Source organism: Podarcis liolepis, assembly GCF_965112155.1.
Source record: "Podarcis liolepis genome assembly, chromosome: W".
NCBI classification, from domain to species: Eukaryota; Metazoa; Chordata; class Lepidosauria; order Squamata; family Lacertidae; genus Podarcis; species Podarcis liolepis.
In genome coordinates this window covers 30,020,396-30,042,973 of record NC_139568.1, presented here as the reverse complement: position 1 = coordinate 30,042,973, position 22,578 = coordinate 30,020,396, and the positions used below count along the sequence as shown (strand labels likewise).

At 41.9% G+C, this 22,578-nt stretch overlaps 1 protein-coding gene across 1 annotated transcript in view; it reads right to left on the bottom strand.

Moving 5' to 3' along the window:
* LOC310697841 (uncharacterized protein) overlaps positions 1-10,489 on the bottom strand; it is a gene marked incomplete at its 3' end in the record, with an annotated part of 103,311 nt that extends 92,822 nt beyond the window's left edge. The window contains exon 1 of the mRNA XM_083484465.1: positions 10,430-10,489. The remainder of the gene's footprint in view (positions 1-10,429) is intronic.
* Positions 10,490-22,578: the final 12,089 nt, after the last annotated feature.

The following is a 22,578-nucleotide window of genomic DNA, read 5'->3' as shown; positions in this document are numbered from 1 at the left end:
TCTCAAAGGCTCCAGACATCAAAGTCTTTTGCTTTAGATCTTAAGCAGAAACGGAAGACGGACTTCCTGGTTGCATCTCCCGTTTTTAGCCGAATTTCAAATCAATTTAGTCTCTAATTCCTTGAATCTTTCTTACTCACGGGTTGTTGCTTATCAAGTCGAATGTTCCCAGGAAAAAAGGTCAGCACTCACCGACAGCAGCTATGCGGCTTCACTCCACGGAAAGAGCGATCGACTCACAGCACCGCGCCAGCCCTTCCACGGTCCGGAACCCCTTACGGGGTCCCTTCTTCATTTCGGGGGCGCTTCTGGTGCCCGCCGAGTCCCACGACCACAGGCTTTCGCTGCCTGTGGGTTTCTAATGTGGGTCTCCGCTTCGCCGTAGCGGACGACCCGTTTCCGCGGAGCTTCCTCTTCACAGTGCGAAGAGGACCGCCATTGCCGTTTGCACCGCCTCCGGAAGTCCCAGAGTTCGGATTCCAGCTCAGTGGGCGGCGCTGCTGCTGATGTCAGTGACAGTGATGACACAGCAGACTACAAGAGCGCAAAGGCCTCAGTCAGACCATCTGATGCGTCTGACAATGAACTGGAAGAACCACTGTTCACCATTGGTCACTTTTCTCCTAAGAAAGAGGAGATGAGTCCAGAAGACTTGCGTCTAGTACGCAGATCTGAAAGAGCCGCAAAGGGCAGACCTCCAAAGACATTTGCTGATGAGTTTGCTAAGACAGCAACTGCTGTTCTTAGTAGCTCAGAGAAGGTATGGGAACCTTCAAGCTTCAAAGAGGTTCAGGAGTTAACCTCTAAAGATGCTGAGCCTTGGCTTAATGCCATGAAGGCTGAAGTTGATTCCTTGAATAGGAACCAAACTTGGGAACTGGTACCGGTAGTCCCAGGAATGAGACTGGTTGGCAGCAAATGGGTCTTCAAGGCCAAGACAGACCAGAATGGCAAGGTTGTCAGACACAAAGCCAGATTGGTTGCCAGAGGTTTTTCACAGGTACCAGGACAGGATTACCACGAGACCTATTCACCCACAGTCAAATATGAGAGCATTCGGCTGATGCTCAAGATCGCTGCGGAGGAGAAACTGCATGTTTCCCATCATGACATTAATACAGCTTTTTTGTACGGGATTTTGGGGGAGGAGCTGTACATGCTTCCACCTGATGGGATGCAGATACAGAAGGGAATGGTCTGTAAACTGTGGAAATCCTTATATGGTCTCAAGCAGAGTGCCAGGTGTTGGAACACAAAGCTCACTGAGACATTGCTTTCTGTAGGTTTTCACCAGGGCAAAGCTGATCCATGTGTGTTTGTCAAGGAGGAGGGGCAAAACAAACTGTATTGTTTATGTTTTGTTGATGATCTTCTGATGTTTTGGAAGAATCAGGCTTTTTATCAAAGCACACTAGCTCAGCTGAAGGAGCACTTTGGCATGAAGGATCTTGGTGAGGTATCCAACTATCTTTCTCTGCAGGTGGAGAGGGACCAAGCAGGTAATTTTCTGGTACACCAAACACAGAAAATTGCTGATGTATTAACCAGGTTGAATTTGGTTGATGCAAACCCAGCAGACACACCGATGGTGGCAGGTTACCAGGTAGACAGTACTGCTGAAGTGTTTTCTGACACTACGCTGTACAGATGCATTCTAGGCAAGTTGAATTTCATTGCTAGATGTTCAAGACCCGACACAGCTGTAAGCACTAACCTGCTTAGCAGACATGCTAACAATCCTACTGTTCAGGATTGGAAAGCTCTGAAGCGCATAGCCCGCTATTTGAAAGGGACTTTGCACTACAGGCTGAGGTTCACCAGTCAGAAGACTGGAGGTCTTGAAATCTTTGCAGATGCAAGTTTTGGAAGTGACACCACGGATGGTACTAGCACTTCTGGAGTATGCTACATGTACAACCACTGCCTGTTTGACTGGTTGTGCAGGAAGCAGACGACAGTAAGCCTAAGTTCCTGTGAAGCAGAACTCAATGCTCTGTCATTTTCACTCATGGATTGTGAATGGTTGATGCAACTGTTTAAGGACATCAGAGTTTCTGTGAAATGTCCTGTACAAGTGTATCAAGACAATAGATCGTGTTTGGCTTTGCTGAACTCAGAGAGTTGCAAGCAAAGAACCAAGTACTTGCAGATTAAGCTACATCGTGCAAGAGAGTGTATTCAGAAAGGACTCATTCAGGTGTCCTACATGCCAGGAAATGAAATTCCTGCTGATCTGTTGTCTAAGGTTGTTAACAGAGAACAACTTAAGGTTTACGTACAAAGGTTGCAATTGGGTTGAACCACAGGTACTACAGGTTACATGGAAAGGGGCAGGATGTTAGGATATTTCCGTTCCACCTTAAAAGGGAGCAGGATGTTTGTGTCACAGCCTGCGTATTTCCTGTTTTCACAGGATGTTTCTGTTGTGTCTTTTGCTTTCGTTTTCTCACTCTCTGTGTCTGGAGACACTGACGCAGGCAGTCATGTCTTTCTTTGTTCTGATCAACGCTGAATAAAACTTGTAAATAATGCTCTCCTGAGTGCGACTTTTGCTGTGCATTATCTGCTGATAGAGTGTGCATGAGCTCTAGAATGTGGCAAGATATTTTCTAGAAACTCATGTCGCTAATTGCTGATACTTCGTGCTTACGGGAGATCGATGGATCGTCCGGCAGACGGCTTGGGGCCATGATGGACTTTGTCTCCCTGGCAGTATCCCAATTGTTGGAAAGATATCAAAAGACAGCTGGAGACATGGACAAGGTTAAATTTATCATTCCTGGGCCGTATTTCGGTAATTAAAATGATAGTTTTACGGAAGCTACTCTTTCTATTCCAAACGATTCCAATTACAGGAAAGACCAGCAGTATCAACAAGTGGCAAAAAGAAATTTCTAAATTTTTCTATGCATTACTGGAGCTGTTTTTTTTTATTGAGATTAAGGATTTAACTCTTTTGGCTATGGACTGTGTTTTACCTCTCCCTTTGGAATTACAAATTCACTAAGAAACCCAGGCAGTCGGACTGCCAGATTGATAGAACTGTCAGACTGCGGACTTTGCTATTTTGTTAGTTTGAACTGTTACATTTGAGTGCTATTGAACTGTTATATTGAGACATTGTTTCTGGCACTTTTCAGAGACATTGTTTTACTTTTAAGATCAACTCTGCTAACTACAAGAGAGCTGAAGTTCCTCTGGAATTTGTGGCTGTTTGGACTTTGTTTTAAAAGTTTTGAAACTTTGGAATTAACCTGAGTTAAAAACTATTTAATTAACAATTTTACTTCTTCCCTCAAGATACATCTGAACTCCCCCTAGTGGATTTTGGATTTACAACTGTTTGGGACTTGCTCCTTCTTTCCTTTCCTCCTATCTTATTGTTTATTCTCTGTACTTGTGGATTCCCATGGGACTATACACGGTTTGACCTTGGCACGTAGACAGGAGTGGAATGAGTGGCTTTGGGAAAACAAGATTGGCTAAAGCTAAAGCTAAACAATTAACGCAAACAACTTTGAATCCACAGCCGCGCAGATCATCTGTTCCTGCTATTTTGGTGGCACAAGAGGAAGAAACTGAGCAGACCTTGCTAGAAGGTATGGCTGCAAGAGGATCTGCCTCAGTATTAGATAAAATTTTGGAAAAATTGGAAAGTTTGGACAAAAAGGCAGATGAGCATTCAGCTAAGATTGATCAAACTACAGCCAGTGTTAATAAACTAACTGAACAAGTTGCTCAGCACGCACAAGCAATTGGGAACCTTTTTGAAGCCACCACTGAAAATCGTAAACTGGCTGAGGAAGCTAACCAAAAAGCTGAAGCATTAAAGGAAGAAGTAAAACCATTGCACAAGCAGATTGGTGAACAGCAGGCCTACCTGTCTATGATTGAACTACGAAATAGGGAAAACAACCTTAGACTGAGGGCAATTCCAGAACTTGAACAAGGGGACTTAATTGACTATTTGACAAAAGAATTCTCCAAGTTCTGGCCTTTAGAGGAAGATAAGGATTTTAAAATTGTGAGTGCCTTCAGACTGGGAAGAGTAGCAAGGAAAGATAGACCCAGAGAATGCTTGATTATTTTGAGATCCAAGCAAGAAAGAGACAAAATATTAAGCCTACATTACGAAAAGTCACTTGTAATTCAAGATAGGAGAGCAGAAATCTACAAAGACATCCCGAAACAACTTTTGGACCTTAGATCTACCTATACAGAGTTAGCAAGACTGCTGAGGAGCAATTCAATTGCTTTTAGGTGGGAATTTCCTCAAGGACTATCCTTTACTTTCAGAGGGAAGAAAGTGAAAATTAAAACAGCCGAGGTTCAAGAAAAGTTTTTGAACGACCACGGAGAAGACCTTCAGAAAGGGACCACAGGAATTCCAGGGCCGGGGCTATTGCCTATACCTACACCTTTGGGGCCTGAGGACCAGAAGAAAGAGACGCCACCACCAAAGGAATAACAGATTTGCCCAGGATGTCTCTGCAGCTTTTCAGTTGGAATATTAATGGCTGTAACTCCCCGGAAAAGAGGAGAAGGATATTTCATTTATTAAAGAAAGAACAATTGGACATCATTTGTTTGCAGGAAACACATGTGACTAGGCTCCATAGAAAGGTGTTAATTAACAAGAGATTAGGCCAAGAATTTATTTCATCGGATCGAGTTAAGAAAAGAGGAGTGGTGATATATGCAAAAGAGAGCCTATCACCAAAATTTCTATTTAAAGATGAGCAAGGAAGAATTTTGGCAATCGAGATACAAACCCAAGGCGAAAAGCTTTTGATATTGGGAATTTATGCACCGAACGAGGGGAAATCAGAATTTTATAAGAAACTGCATGAGACATTGCTGGACTATCTGGACTATAGCAACATCATTATGATGGGAGATATGAATGGGGTGGTCTCTACGAATATGGATAAGTCACAAAATCAAAGCTTGACAAAAGATGGCAGACTACCTAAAACCTTCTTTGAACTGACTGACAATATGGACTTGATTGACATTTGGAGGATAAAGAACCCTCTAGGAAGAGAAGGAACATTCTTTTCTGTAGCCCAACTGACATGGACAAGCATCGACCAAATATGGATAACTAGAGGTCTGGCTCCTAAGACTAGAAAAGTGGAAATCTGCCCAAAGACCTGCTCCGACCATAACGCAGTAAAGATGGATATGAGACTAACTCCAACCGGCTCCTTTAGATGGAAGATGAATGACAACCTGTTTAGAGATCAGGAGATTATCAAAAAGGCCCAAAAAACTTTGAAGGACTATTTTGAAATAAATTTGAACACTACTGTGGGGGGAAAAGTAATCTGGGACGCCAGCAAAGCTGTTATGAGGGGGTTTCTGATACAACAGAACACCATAAAGAAAAGAGCACAGAATGAGAGAAAGGACAAGATCTTGAAGAAAATTAAGGAATGTGAGAAAAAGTTAAGATCGAAACCGAAGTCACAGGAGATTCTGAGAGAAATTAAACTTTATCAAGCACAATACTCCAAACTGATAAATCAGGAAGTGGAGTGGAAAATCAAGTTAATGAAACAAAGATCATTTGAATCGGCAAACAAATGTGGGAAACTGCTAGCATGGCAGTTGAAAAAGAGACAAAAACTAAATACGGTCACTAACCTAGAGATTGAAGGGAGAAACATCCAGAATCCTGTGGAGATTAGAAAGTGTTTCCAGAGATACTTCAAACAATTGTATACCCAAGGGCCCCAAGATGAGACTGAGATAGACGAATTTTTGAGAAGGAACGGACTACCAAAATTGTCTCAAGAAAATAGGACATTCCTGAATTATAAAATAACACAACAAGAGATTGAAGGTGCCATTCAGAATATGCAACTGGGCAAATCTCCAGGGCCAGATGGGCTTACCTCCAAATATTACAAGACATTGAAAGATTATTTGATACATCCATTAACGGAGGTTTGCAATGAGATTATGGAGGGGAAGAAAGCACCGGAATCGTGGAAAGAAGCTTTCATCACATTGATACCTAAAGTGGAAACTGAAAAGACACAACTTAAGAACTACCGTCCCATTTCCCTTCTAAATGTGGATTATAAAATTTTTGCAGACATCTTAGTAATAGACTTTAAAAAGTTTTAAATGAAGTGATTCATAAGGATCAGGCAGGTTTTCTCCCAGGCAGACATTTGTTTGCCAACACAAGGAATATTATTGACATTTTGGAACTTTTGCAAACAAATATAAAGACAAAAGCAGTGTTAATTTTTATAGATGCGGAGAAGGCATTTGACAACATCTCATGGAAGTTCATGAAGAAAAACCTTGAAGGGATGGGAGTGGGACGGGGGTTTGAAAATGGCATAGATGCAATTTATTCAGAACAAAAAGCTAAATTGATAGTTAACAATGTGGTGTCAGAAGAGTTTGAGATTGAAAAAGGAACACGACAAGGTTGCCTTTGCTATTTATTTCGGTCCTGGAGGTGCTCTTAAATTTGATTAGAGGGGACCGGTTGGTTGAAGGAATTCAGGTCGGAGCTAAACAGTATAAACTTAAAGCTTTTGCAGATGACCTGGTTTTGACACTACAGGAGCCAGAATCTAGTACGAAAAGGGTTTTAGAATTGATTCACGAGTTTGGTCGGGTGGCGGGATTCAAACTAAACAAGCAAAAAACAAAGGTATTGGGGGAAAAATTGACACCTTCAGAATCAGAAAGGTTTCAGAAAGAGACAGACTTAAATGTGGTTAAAAAGGTGAGATACCTAGGGGTAAACATGACAGCCAAGAATCTGAATCTATTTAAGGACAATTATGAAAAGTGCTGGTTAGAAATCAAAAAGGATTTAGAAAGTTGGTCAAGATTGAAACTTTCCTTGTTGGGCCGAATTGCTGCTATAAAGATGAATGTATTGCCAAAAATGCTGTTTTTGTTCCAGACCTTACAGATTGTGGATAAGGTGGAGTGTTTCAGGAAGTGGCAGAGAGATATCTCTAAATTTGTCTGGCAGGGCAAAAAGCCCAGAATAAAGTTTAAAATATTAACTGATGCCAAGGAAAGAGGGGGGTTTGCCCTGCCAGATTTAAGATTGTATTATGAATCAGCAGCTTTCTGCTGGTTGAAAGACTGGCTGCTTCTTGAGAACACGGATGTTTTGGATCTGGAAGGATTTAACAATGCTTTTGGATGGCATGCATATTTGTGGTACGACAAGGTTAAAATTCATAAGGCTTTCAAGAACCATATTGTCAGGAAGGCAGTGTTTAATGTCTGGATAAAATACAAAGACTTACTAGAAAACAAAACCCCAAGGTGGTTGTCACCAATGGAAGCTAAGGCCCGGAAAAGACTCAATATGGAGGCCAAATGGCCGAAATATTGGGAAATACTAGAAAAAGATGGAGAGACTTGGAGATTGCAGAGTTTGGAGAAATTAAAGGATAAAGTGCGAGATTGGTTACATTATGCTCAGATTAAGAAGGTTTTTAATTCGGACAAAAAGATAGGATTCCAGGTGGAAAAATCGAAACTAGAAACAGAACTGTTAGAATCTAAGACTAAGGTACTTTCAAAAATGTATAACTTGTTGTTAAAATGGAACACACAAGATGAAACCGTTAAATCAGCTATGATAAAATGGGCACAGGACATTGGGTACAATATTATGTTTGCTGACTGGGAAAGGTTATGGACCACCGCTGTGAAATTCATGGCATGTAATTCCTTGAAAGAAAATGTTATGAAAATGATATATAGGTGGTACATGACCCCAGTCAAGCTTGCAAAAATATACCATTTGCCCGACAACAAATGTTGGAAATGTAAGGAAACTGAAGGAACATTCTTTCACCTCTGGTGGACTTGCCCTAGGGTTAAGGCTTTCTGGGAAATGATATATAATGAACTGAAAAAGGTATTTAAGTATACCTTCTCTAAGAAACCAGAGGCCTTCCTTCTGGGTATTGTTGGTCAGAGGGTCTTAAAGAAGGATCGAACTTTTTTTATGTATGCAACAACAGCAGCAAGAATACTTATTGCAAAATATTGGAAGACCCAAGATTTGCCCACCGTGGAAGAATGGCAGACGCAACTGATAGACTACATGGAATTGGCAGAAATGACTGGCAGAATCCGAGACCTGGGAGAAGAGGCAGTGGAAGAGGACTGGAAAAAGTTTAAGGACTATTTACAAAAACATTGTAAACTGTATGAGTGTTAAGAAAGATGCAGGACTGAAAATAACATGGCATCAGCAACTTAGTTCAAAGAAATATGAGAATAAGTGAGATCTGAGAAAAAGATAAATTTTGGAACAACATTATGTATAAATTAAGCATTTGAGTATTTGATAAAAATATTTAAAGTCGGAGACATAATATTTGAAAATTACAAAATAGGAGTTGAAACAAGGTGATAATTTGCTGTTCATAATTTTAATTGGGAACGCAGGAATGGGAGATGTGAGGAAGTCCAAAAGGCTAAGAAAATATTGTTGTTGGATATTTGATTTTGTTGTATGTTTTTCTATTATATGTTAACCTTTTTGTTTTTCTCTGTTTTTCTTTGCTTGTTTGTTGTATTTGGGTGACGGTTTTATATATGTTTGGTGAATTTAAAGTTTAAAATCCTTAATAAATATCTTTATATAAAAAAAAGAAATTTCTAAATTTTTGTGGAAGGGTAAAAGACCAAGAGTAAAGCATAAGATATTAATAGATACTGTAGAAAGAGGTGGCTACGGGTTACCGGATTTGAAGCTATATTACAAAGCCTCATGTCTTCTCTGGTTGAAAGATTGGTATTTATTAAAAAATTGGGATATTTTAGATCTAGAAGGTCATGACACCCGTTTTGGGTGGCATGGCTATCTTAATTATGGGAAAATAAAGACGCATAGGAGTTATTCAAATCATATAATAAGAAATGCTACAAATAAGTTATGGGGAAAATACAAAAGATATTTGGAACAGAAAACCCCAAGATGGAACTCTCCACTAGAAGCAATCGCTGTTTAAAAAAGCAACAACATCAAAGAGAACTGGATAACGTATAACACAATATTAAGGGGGGGAGGAGGAGGGTCAGCTAATATTGATAAGTTATGAGAAAATAAAAGATCACTTTTCTAGTTGGCTAGATTACTTCTAGGTGAATGAAGAGTTCAGACAGGATAAGCAGATAGGTTTTGAAAAGGAGCCTTCAAGATTTGAAAGAGAACTACTGAATAGTAAAACCAAAATAATCGCAAAAATGTAGACTTCTTTTAGACTACAAAGTAATGGATGAGGAGGTTAAGGCTTCAATGATAAAGTGGGCCCAAGATGTGGGCCGTCCAATTATGCTAAAAGATGGGGGAAACTGACGGAATGTAAATTTGAAATTTACAGCCAGCTATAATATAAGAGAGGACATGATGAAAATGGCTCATAGGTGGTACCTCACTCCTTCCAGATGATCAAGAATGTATAAAAATTTGGCGAATGCTTGTTGGAGATGTGGAGGAAATAACGGTGACATGAGCCACATGTGGTGGACGTGTGAAAAGATTAATATTTTTTTTGGGGGGGGGAATATACGATGAATTAAAAAAGATGATGGGGATAACTTTTACGAAAAAAATGGAGGCATTTCTATGAAGTATTTTAGATAAAGAGATCCCAAAAAATCTTGACTAGCAAACTCAGAGGAATCTCAAAGCAAAAATTTGCAGAAAAATGGGATGGTTATACAAGATATGTTCAAAAATACAATAATAGTTTTGACTCCGTGCTAGCATTCGAGTGATAAAGGAACTAAAAGGAGGTGGACAACAATTAAGGGTTTATTATGTTCTCAGAATGTATTGGAAAATTTATACAGAAAGGATTGTCCCTATTTTCAAAAAGGGGAAAAGAGAGGACCCAAATAATTACCGCCCAGTCAGTCTGACATCAATAGCAGGGAAGATTCTGGAACAGATCATTAAGCAAACAGTCTGTGAACACCTAGAAAGGAATGCTGTGATCACCAATAGTCAGCATGGATTTCTGAAAAATAAGTCATGTCAGACTAACCTGATCTCGTTTTTTGACAGAATTACAAGCCTGGTAGATGAAGGGAACGCAGTGGATGTAGCCTACCTTGATTTCAGCAAGGCATTTGACAAGGTGCCCCATGATATTCTTGTAAAGAAGCTGGTAAAATGCGGTCTTGACTATGCTACCACTCAGTGGATTTGTAACTGGCTGACTGACCGAACCCAAAGGGTGCTCATCAATGGTTCCTCTTCATCCTGGAGAAGAGTGACTAGTGGGGTGCCACAGGGTTCTGTCTTGGGCCCGGTCTTATTCAACATCTTTATCAACGACTTGGATGATGGACTCAAGGGCATCCTGATCAAATTTGCAGATGACACCAAACTGGGAGGGGTGGCTAACACCCCAGAGGACAGGATCACACTTCAAAACGACCTTGACAGATTAGAGAACTGGGCAAAAACAAACAAGATGAATTTTAACAGGGAGAAATGTAAAGTATTGCACTTGGGCAAAAAAAATGAGAGGCACAAATACAAGATGGGTGACACCTGGCTTGAGAGCAGTACATGTGAAAAGGATCTAGGAGTCTTGGTTGACCACAAACTTGACATGAGCCAACAGTGTGACGCGGCAGCTAAAAAAGCCAATGCAATTCTGGGCTGCATCAATAGGAGTATAGCATCTAGATCAAGGGAAGTAATAGTGCCACTGTATTCTGCTCTGGTCAGACCACACCTGGAGTACTGTGTCCAGTTCTGGGCACCACAATTCAAGAAGGACACTGACAAACTGGAACGTGTCCAGAGGAGGGCAACCAAAATGGTCAAAGGCCTGGAAACGATGCCTTATGAGGAACGGCTAAGGGAGCTGGGCATGTTTAGCCTGGAGAAGAGGAGGTTAAGGGGTGATATGATAGCCATGTTCAAATATATAAAAGGATGTCACATAGAGGAGGGAGAAAGGTTGTTTTCTGCTGCTCCAGAGAAGCGGACACGGAGCAATGGATCCAAACTACAAGAAAGAAGATTCCACCTAAACATTAGGAAGAACTTCCTGACAGTAAGAGCTGTTCGACAGTGGAATTTGCTGCCAAGGAGTGTGGTGGAGTCTCCTTCTTTGGAGGTCTTTAAGCAGAGGCTTGACAACCATATGTCAGGAGTGCTCTGATGGTGTTTCCTGCTTGGCAGGGGGTTGGACTCGATGGCCCTTGTGGTCTCTTCCAACTCTATGATTCTATGATTCTATGATTCTATGATTATTGTTTTGTGTACATTCCATTGTAAGAATGGAAACAGAGCCACAGCCACAGCCTAAGTCTGAAACAGTCCTTGATAGAGTGCCAGAGCCAGAGCGAGACCCTGAATCAGTGCCAGAACCAAGCCCTCATTCAGAACCAGAGCCTGAGAAAGAGCCAGAGCCAGAACCAGAGCAACAGCCACAGCCACAGCCTGAGTCTGAAACAGCCCTTGATAGAGAGCCATGTTCGGTAGATTTATTGCTTTATTGTTCGGCGCCCAGCCACGCTTCCCCTGGGAGCCTCTGTAGATCGTAAAGCAATTAGCGGAAGTACACAGCGGCATGTGTCGAGAGAGCAGTAAAAAAGTCCCACACGTTTCTTCTGTCCTACTATCCCTTTATTTGCTCAAATATAGTGTGTTTACAATTCATAAAGACCATCAGATTCAAGCTGCATTTTCTCTGCGTCCTTCTCTCTCAGTGCAGCGGCTGAACTGCTTTCGGTTCCCACTCAGCTCACAGCATTCCAAGCGGCTTTCGTCACGTCCTGGCTTACTTCCCTTGTAAGAGCCTCCTCTCAGGCTTGAGGCACAGAAGGTTAACCCTTCACTACACCCAACACCCCCTCTTGCCTCGCGCCTGAGGCGAGAATCAACCCTTGACCCTTGGTCGTCCCAAACCCAGACCTTCGCAAAACTCCCCATGTCTTTGGAAGGTGAGTGGCTTCGTGAACCCATCAGCTAGGTTCAGACAATACTTCAGAGCAACTAATCCCTCCTGAACGCTCTGGCACACATTCCGAAAGCGAATGTCTAGGTGTTTAGTTCTAGCCTTGAACTGACCTGACTATGCCAAACGCAGGCATGGTTGATTGTCCTCGAAAACACGTATCGGCAGACAATCCACTTCGCAGAGTTCCTGCACTAAGCAAGCATAGAACTTCTCTGCACACCTCTGAAAGAGCACTAAACTCAGCCTCAGTGGATGAGAGCGCTATAAGACTTTGCTTCTTAGACCTCCATCCAACTACTGAGTTCCCAAACTTCACCACTAGGCCAGACACAGACTTGCGATCCTCAAGATTAGCCCAATCCGAGTCCACAAAACAAGTCAGTTTGACTTCTCCTTGTGCCGGCAACCTAAGACAAAAGTCTTTGGTTTCCTGCAAATACCTCAGAACTCTCTTGATGCCATTCCAGGCTTGCACACTAGGGTTTGAAGCTTCCCTGCTGAGCAGATTGACAGCAAACGCTATATCAGGTCTGCTCCACTGGGACAAGTACAACAAACTCCCTAGGGCTGACTGAAACACTTCAGTATTTTTGAACGGAGCGCGTTCTACTTGCTGGCTGTCCTTTACAAAACTAGTCTCCATAGGACTTCTCACTCCTGCACAATCACTCATCCTCATGTTCTGAAGCAATTGCTCAATTTTGCCTTTCTGGCTGAGCAAGAAGCTTCCATCCTGTGCACGCTCAACACTGACACCTAGGTAGGTTTTGAGAGCACCAAGCTGTTTAAGCTTGAACCGTTTCCCTAGCTCTTTGGCAAACGTCTCTGCCTGTTCATCTGTCTCTGAGAAAAACAACAAGTCATCAACCCAGATCTGCAAATACTCTTGTGTTGCCCCTGATCCTCTCAAATAAAAGCAACTATCAGCAACACTTCTCCTGAAACCTAGCTCTTCTAAGGCTTCATTCAGGCACATGTTCCAGTTTCTGGCAGATTGACGTAATCCATAGATGGATTTGTGCAATCTCCACACAACATCCTGCCTTAAGTTCTCAAACCCCGGAGGAGGAATCATGTACAGCTCCTCCTGGAGATCTGAGTTAAGGTAGGCAACATCCACATCAAAGTGGTTTACCTTCCAGCCTCTCTGTGCTGCACAAGCTAAAAGCGTTCTCAGAGTCTCCGCTCGTGACGTTGGCGAATACACCTTCGTGAAGTGTATTCCCTTCCTCTGAGTGGGTTTCAAGCGGTAAAACCACCTGCAACTCACAGCCTGCTTGCCCGGCGGCAACTCTGTGAGTGAGAACACACCTAGATCTTTCATGGACTTCATCACTTTGTCCATTGCCCTGTGCCACTTGCCTGCTTCTTCCTCAGGTAAACTCTGAATATCCTCGAAGGATTCAGGTTCACATCTGGCTGAACCTACCCAGACGCCTGAAGCATCGTACCTATCAGGAGGCCTCCTTGTCCTCGCTGATCTCCTCAGTGTGAATCCTGGTGACCCTGCTGCTTCACTGGGTCCAGCTAAATCATCTTCAGTGTCTTCCCCCTCTGACCTGCTGCGCCTCTTGGGCCTTACAGCTGGTCCAGCAGGTGAGGAAGGCTCACTCTTTGGCTCAAATTTGACACTTGCCTGAGGAGGTGATCTAGGTTCCCCCCTCTGAGGGATCCTGAGCTGTCCCTGCCTTGGACTCTGTCCCTGTGGTGGACCCTGTTGCTCTGGACCGTGGTCCCCAGCAACAAGTTCCTCTTCCTCCTCAACATCTGAGTCATAGAACTGCTGCGAAATTACGTCTGGATTAGCGTGCAGACGTTTCCAACCAGCTTGCTCACAGAATTCAGCGCTATTGCTGATAACCAACCTAGACTGGTTTCCACTTGGGTACGCAAACCGCCAGGCCTTTGAGCCAGGCTCATACCCTACAAAGATCATTCTTTTAGATCTTGGCTCACCTTTCTTGCGTAGAGCCTTTGGAATAAGAACCCAAGCCTCACAACCAAACACACGGAGGTAGTGTACCTTGGGCTTCTTTCCATGCTGTAAGAAATACGGCGTATTTCCTACACTAGAGTTGTACACTCTATTCTGCGTATGAACAACGTAGCGCCAGGCCTCAGACCAATATTTCTGGGGTAGCCCTGCGTCCCAAAGGATCGCAGACACAGCTTCCTCCACCGTCCTGTGCCTTCTCTCTGCGACCCCATTCTGTTGCGGAGAGTAAGGAGTGGTCAAACGGTGGCTAATCCCCTTCTCCCTAAAGAAATCCTGTAAAGCAGAACCAGTAAATTCAGAACCTCTGTCACTTTGAAAACCACGAACTTTGGTGGAAAAGGTTACCTCAACTGCGGTGATCCAATCCCTGATCATTTTAGCTGCCTCCCCTTTCGTTTTCAGAGAGAAGGTCCAAGCAGACCTCGAAAAATCATCAATCAAAAGCAGAGAATACTTTGATCCTCCCAGTGGCTCAACTGACATGGGTCCACACAAATCTGAATGAATTAATTCAAAGGGTTGTGTGGTCCGCCTCTCTGACTTTGGATATGAGCATGTCACAATTTTTGCCTGTTTACATGCATTGCAATCTAAAGATTTGTCACAAACATTAAATTTGCACCCTTGTGTCAGCTCTGGTGCTTTCTGAAGATATCTCCAATTCAAATGGGCGAAGCGTCGGTGCCAAATATGTGAACAACCATGGTGAGGCGCCACATTCACACATTGGCCCTTCGCCTCTTCGGTGTCATCCTCTCCTGAGGAAACAAATTATCTTTAGACTGCACTGTGTACACGTGTTTCCCATCCTTGGAAAATTCACATTTGTCACCTGCAAAAGAGACATGAAAACCATCAACTAGTAGGTCATGCACACTTAACAAACAGTTACCGCAAAAGCTTTGACTTCATGCTTAAGGAAGGGACAGAAGAAAAAGCCTGTCTCTGTTAGTCTTTTTCTGCCTCCATCCGCGATCGTCACAAATTGGCGGCTCCACACGAGTTGGCGGCTCCACTGTCGATTATTACAGTAAGAAAGTCTTGTTGTTGACAATCCTGGGTCGTCAGGGCAACAATTTTCTCACTACCCCCCTCCTTGGGGCTTCTGCAGATGTCCTCTCTGTTTGTCACGGCAACAGACTCCCCCCGGCAGGAAGACTTGCCCAGGACCTTCACAGCTTCCGTAGATGCAACTCTCTCTTTTTCTTTTTTCTTTTTTTCCCCCAGTACATTTTTATTCAAATTACACAAAGAAAATATACAAATAGACATACCGCTAAACATATCAGTATACATATGAGTACATATTTACATAATTTATTATTTCCCTTCCCCAAATTATACAAAAAATCATAAAAAGATAAAGAAAATCATAATATTTCGGGCTCTGCCGAGTTCTGGACTCCCCTCCACCCTTTTGGTAAGTATCAAATAAATTCCACAATCATGTATTTTTTTTTTATTCTTAAAAGTTAATCACTCACTGTTAGATTTATTCCAACCCCGCCAGTTTCCTCTACAAATTGGTTCCGACATAATTCCAATATTTATTCCATTTTTTTTGAAATTTCTGTTCATCTTGGTCTCGTATTCTACCTGTTAGTCTAGCAAGCTCGGCATAGTTTACCATTTTGACCTGCCAATCCTTTATACTGGGTATGGTTTCCGTTTTCCAGTTTTGTGCCAACATAATTCTTGCAGCTGTGGTGGCATAAAGAAATATGTTCTTATCTTCTTTTCTAATTTCTTTACCCATCATTCCTAGCAGAAAGGCTTCAGGTCTTTCACTTTATTACATGACCACCACATGTGATAAAAGTCGCCTTCTGCTTCACCACATTTCCAACATCTTTTATTCTTTAACCTATACATTTTAGCCAATTTCACCGGCGTGTGATACCACCTATATATCATTTTCCAGATATTTTCCCTCAGTGCCATACACGCCGTAAACTTTATACTACTGTTCCACAGTTCCTCCCACCATTCAAAGTCAAGATTATGGCCGATGTCTATTGCCCATTTAATCATTGCCTCCTTCACCTCCTCGTCTTTTGTGTACCACTCCAGTAGCATATCATATATCCTAGACAGTATTTTATTTTTACCTTCAACTACCTCCACGTGGAACTTAGTTTTTTTGTCTTCAAAGCCCAGTTTCTTTTTATCTTCTTTTAACAAATCATTCACCTGGTGGTATTGCAACCAGCCAGTGAATAAGTTTTTTATCTCTTCGTAGGGTCTAAGTTTGTTCCCTTGTTCTGTTTTACTTATAAGTTCTTCATAGGTGGCATTCCTCTCTTCCATATTTGTTTTCCTAATCGTTAACACCTCTAATGGTGAGATCCACCAGGGAGTCTTCCTTTCCAGGAGATTTTTATTTCTCTCCCATACCTGGTATATTGGTCCCCTAAAAATATGGTTTAGGAAGCCCCTATGAACCTTCACCTTTTCGTACCACAGGTACGAATGCCATCCGTACCTGTTATTGAAGCCCTCCAAATCTATTATATCTCTATTTTCCAATCTTATCCAGTCTTTTAGCCACAATAAAGACGCGGCTTCATAATATAGACTCAAGTCCGGTAAAGAAAAGCCTCCTCTTTCCTTTTTGTCTACCAATATTTTCATTTTTATCCGCGGTCTTTTTCCCTGCCAGATATATCTTGCCAGGGCTCTCTGCCATTCCTTACACTGCTTTAAACCTTTAAGTACAGGGATAGTTTAAAATAAGAACAACATTCTGGGCAGAACATTCATTTTAACAACCGCTATCCTCCCCAAAAAGGATAGTTTCATCCTCCCCCAGATCTCCAGGTCTTTCTTTATATTCCTCCATGTGGCCTCGTAATTATCGTTATATAAATTTATGTTTTTTGTCGTAATCCACACTCCGAGATATTTCACTTTTTTAGCTGTCATAATACCCGCCCTTTGTTCTAGATCTGTCGTTTCTTCCTTAGTTAAGTTTTTAACCAACATTTTAGTTTTATTTTTATTTACCTTGAGTCCTGCCACAGCACCAAACTCTTCAAATATTTGTAGGGCTTCTTTTACGCTATTCTTTGGGTCCTCTAGTGTTAGTACAATATCATCCGCAAAAGCTTTGATTTTGTATTCCCTCTTTCCAACCTTAATTCCTTTAACCTCTGTTGCTTCTCTCAGTCTCTTATTGTGTATTTCTAATACTGTTATAAACAATAGAGGAGACAGGGGGCAACCTTGTCTAGTCCCTTTATGTATATTAAAAAATTCCGTTGTAGTATTATTTATTACCAGTTTTGCCTTTTGTTCATGATAAATTGCTTCTATGCCTCTTCTAAATTTTTCTCCCATTCCCATAAATTTCAAACTTTTCATCAGGAAGCCCCATGAAATATTATCAAATGCCTTTTCGGCATCTATGAATACCAGGGCTGCCTGTTTATCTATTCTGGTGTCCAAATATTCAATAATGTCTCACATTTCTTACATTGTCCCTTAGTTGTCTCCCTGGAAGGAAGCCCGTTTGATCTTTATGAATTCTGTTGTTTAAAACCTTTTTTAATCTTTCTGCCATTACGTCAGCAAACAGTTTATAATCATTATTTAATGACGAAATTGGCCTATAATTCTTCACTTCCAGAGCATCCACATCTTTTTTAGGAATCAATGTAATATATGCTTCCTTCCAGGTGTTCGGGATCCTTCCCTCTTTTATTATATTGTTCATCACTTCACATAACATTGGTGATACTTGGTCACTTAATATTTTGTAGTATTTAGCCGGAAGGCCATCCGGCCCCGGCGCTTTCCCGGATTTCATCTTTTTTATAGCCTCCTTTATCTCTTCTTGTGTAATGTTTTGATCTAATAGCTCTTTTTCTTCTTTTGAGATCTGTTGCAGATGGTGTTCTTGTAAGAAGCAATCTATTTCATAATCTGTTTCCTTTCCTCTTTTATATAAATCCTTATAATACTTTTGAAATATCTTTTTTATCTCTTTTGGTTCCTCTACCATCCTTTCTCCTTCCCTTATCTTACAAATCACATTTTGTTTCCTTCTTTCTCTTATTTGCCACGCCAAATATTTCCCTACCCTATTTGCTGATTCAAAGTTCTTCTGTTTCATCGTTTTAATTTTCCATTCAATCTCTTGGTTGATTATTGTAGAAAATTTGGCTTGTAGTATCTTTATATTTTTTGTTTTGCCGTCTTCTCATCAGGGTTAATAGTTAATTTTCTTTCATTTTCTATTATCTGTGTTAAAATCTGTTCTTTCTTTTTCTCTTTTTCTTTCCCTAAGTGACTATTTTTCTGAATCAAAAAGCCCCTCATAACTGCCTTTCCTGCATCCCACACCATCTCTATAGCAGTTTCTCCATTTAAATTCCATTTAAAGTATTCTTCAATTGTTTCTTTAGCCTTTGTTACAATTTTCTGATCATTGAATAAGAATTCATTCATTCTCCATCATCCTACTCTAACATCTTAACCTCTTAATTCTATAGAAACCGCATTATGATCAGATATTGTTCGTGGAAGAATTTCAGACTTAATTAAATTTTGTATCATTTCCTTCGATATCCAAACACTATCTGTTCTTCCCCAACTCTGGTTTGGGTTTGAAAAGAAGGTGTATTGTTTAATAGTGGGGTTTTTAAATCTCCAGGCGTCAATTAGTCCCATATTATCAACCATGTCAAAAAAAGAGCAGGGTAGTTTACCTTCCTTCGTCTTTTGCTTTTTTGTTGATCTATCCAAGTCTGGTGCTACCACCCCATTAAAGTCACCCATCAGTATCATTTTTTGATCCATCCACTCCATTACCTTATTACCTAATTCAGAGAAAAAAACTGACTTTTTCTCATTTGGCGCATATATTCCAACAACAATTATTTTTTCTCCTTGAAAGACCACCTGTACTACAATCAGTCTCCCTTGATCATCTTTATACAATAATTTTGGTTCAAATTTTTCCTTTATATATATTACTACGTCTCTTTTCTTAACCTTATCCGATGTCACAAAGTCCAATCCTAGTCTCTTGTTACTCAGAATTCTCTTATGCTTGTTTATTACATGAGTCTCTTGTAGACAAATTAGGTCGCAATTCTTTTTCAATAATATATGTGCAATCTGGTTCCTTTTGTTTTTATTGTTCAGCCCATTCACATTCCAATTTAGTATTTTTAAAGTCATCTGTTATATAGTGTTAATAAGTTTATCAAATCTAAATAGAAACTACTGTTCTTTGTCTTCTATCTCTACTTCTTCCCTTTCTCCCTCCTCTCCTTCTTCTTCTTCGCTCCCCTCTCCCTCCCCCTCCTCCCCCTGTTGCTTCCCAACCTCCTCCTCCCACCCCGTCATCCTTCCAAAGTCCTTCTCGTATCTCCTTGCAAATTTCTGAAGTTCTGAAGGGGTGGACAGTTTAAATCTTTTTTCCTTGAAGTAGAATGAAATACCTTCCGGGAATTCCCATCTATACAGGATCCCGTTTTTCTTCAGCTGGTTGGTTAGTTTTTTATAAGGGTCCCTCCTTGGAAGAAATCTCGAAGAAATCTCTTTTAATATAATAATTGGGTTTCCTTCAATATATAACCTTTTGTTATAATTCTGTTTCAGTATTTCATTTCTTATCTCCAACGAATTGAACATGGCTAATACATCTCCTGGAATTTTTTCCCTTTGGCTTTGACCGATTTTGTTTTTATCCTGAATATGTTTACAAGAGAGTAATTTATCTCTTCTTCCTTCCTGTCTAGCCAAGTTGCTAACTCTTTAACCATTTTAGATCTTATATTCTCATTTAGACTCTCTGGTATTCCTCTAAACTTCAGATTTGATTGATTTTGTCTCATCTGTGTCATAGCCATGTTGTCCATCAGCTCTTCCTGTATCTTTCCTATCTCTTTCACTTCTACTCTAATCCTGTCCACCTCCTTCTTACTGTACTTCGTATCTTTTTGCACCCTTTTCATTGAATCCTCCAGTACCTTAGCTCTTACCGATAATTCTTTAACTTTTCCTGTCAGTTCGCCTACCACCCCCTCCAATTTCTTATCCCAAATATCTTGCACTTCTAATAACTTTCTCTCAATATATTGTTCATTATTTTTAAATTCTTTTCTTATTTCAGCCATCAAACTATCGTAATCTTTGATTTCTTTTGCCTCTTTCCCCTCTTCTTGTCTTGATGGCCTCCTTTCTACTGGTGTTCCCACCCCCTTTTTCGATCCGTTTTTCATTTTATATATTTAATAGTCTTCCTCCTTTGGTATAAAGAGAGAAAGTATTCTAGTGGCAAAACCCACGTCTCTCAGATGTTACAGGGAAAATTGAAGCTGTACTGTTTGTGTCGCTCCCCTCTTGAACGTTGTATTCAAAGAGGTGGAGGAGCGCTGTATTCCAAGGAGTGAAGGAAGGAAAAACCATCCACAAAAATCCGCGCCGGTCGTTGCTATCGCAGTCTCTGACCCGGTGAGACAGAAAGCTTCCTTTCCCTTCTCTCTAGTCCGTTAAACTGTTTCACTTTGTTTTGTCCGCCATTGGGGGGGGGGCTAAGAATAAGGAGGTACCGTACCACAGGGGGGGGGGAAGAAAAAAAAAGAAAAAGCCTATTAGGAGGATAAGGGAAAGCGATCAAGATAAAGAAGGTAATCAAACAATGAGGGGAGGAAGAGGGTGACCCAAATATCAACCAGTGGCACAGAGCAAAAAAGAGAAAAGGAGAGAAAAAAAAGAAAAAGAGCTTGCAAAGTTCATAAAAGGACTATATAAGCAGCACAGAAATAATCGCCAAAGATACTGAGACCATCGGCTTAAATCCCAGTGGCCGATAAAACCTTGGAACTTAAACGGAGTGTGGGGTGTGTCTTAATCCAAAAGTGGGCATATGGGTGTGGGGCAGGACCCAATTAGAGCGTCTCCTGAGTGGAAAAGCTTTTATATGTTGCAAAAAGTCCTGACCCACCGTCTTGATTTCGCTTTCCCCCTTTCCAAAAGTTCTCAGTCTCTTTCCGCTGTAGCGGTGAAATAATCTAGAAAGTAAACCCCCTCTTCTCCAGCCAACGTATTAGGTTGTGACTCTTTATATCGGGGAGAAGAACACGAAATGAGGGTGTTGGTACGGAAACTCGCTGCTTTCTCCAAACACACAAATCTCTTTTTCCTTCCAAACGTCACTGGAAGGGCGCTGCCTCTCCGCGTCTTCCCTCCTCCTGCTGCCAATCTGTTTTTCACTCTTTTAGCTGGCCCAAGTAAAATAGCAGTTTCTGTCCTTTGTACCAATATGAGAGGTGTGAGTAACAAAGAGGTGTGAATAATAAAATTCTCTAAGCATATGCTGCTTGACTCAGACCATGTTTACAGACGGCGTGCAAAGGAGTTAATTGCCATGAAACCGCCCCTGCAATCTCTTCCCGGTCATAAACGCTGCTATCTCACCAAGTTGAACAGAAAAATTCCTTTCACTTCTTTCTAATCCCTTAAGATATTTTCATTTGTTACTTTGCCTCAGAGTCCTTATACTTTGTATCTGAGGTCTCTCTTCTACAACCACTTAGCGGCAGCTTTTTTTGTTTTCCCTCTCTCCCAGCCTTACGTTGTACTCCATTTTCTCTTACCGCCGGTAGTGGATTCCTGCTCCTATTACCTTTCGTAATCCTTTTACGCTGGGTTCTTTAGTTAGTCTTTTTATCAGCTTAGTTGGTTTGTTTTTTCCCAGTTTTATGACTGTTGTCGGAGGTTCACCGCTTTCACACGGAGCCTGAGGCTTCACAACACAGAGTCTGTTACATCCCCTTCATGCTGCAGCTCAAACCCTGCAAAACGCTGACAATACAGGGAAGCTTGGGCAGCGTCGCTGGGTACCTTGACCCTCAGGATAATCCTCCTGGGGTTACGAGGTTCACGGAGCCTTCGTGACCCCTCTAGACCTCTGTGTTGTTCGAGACTCCCCCGAAGGGCAGGCTCGTGCTCCTTCCCGTGGCTGCGGCGTCCCGGAAGTCCCTGTAGATGCAACTCTCTCAGTTGTCTTGGTGACCGGACTTGTCTCGGCGTTCCCACACAACTCCACAGCTCTTATCTCTACTTGCTGCAGGTGGCCGGCCTTGAAGCCTTTAGCTCTTTTCAGCTTCCCAGGCTCCGACTCACGACGTAAACAACTCTTAGCAGCTTTTGGAGAAAGAGGCGTCTCTGAGCTTTCACTGCTCACTGCCCCCCCCCCCACTGCACACGCGGCCTCCAGGACGTTTTCCTGCACCTCCTCTGGTGGGTAAAGGGCTCCCAACACTTGGCCTCTCTCCTGGCTCCTCACACAGACACGTTGCAGCATCCAAACAGCTCCCAGGCTCAGCAAAAGCACCAGCAGCATTGCCAGCAACAGCAACAGTCCCTTCGCCCCCCTGTGGGGGTTCCCAGCACCTCCCAGCTGTGTATCGGCTCTCAAGAATGTGGCCGGCGCCATCTTGCCTCTCCCTTTCGGATGCAGCCACTTCTCGGCCCTTGCTTCCCACCCCAGCTCCACAAGATTCTCGGAGTGCTAGCCAAGCGGCCTCTGGCCTTTTTGCACCCAGGACAACTGGCACCAGCTGAGCATCCACATTTTCTGCCAAAAAAGCAAGC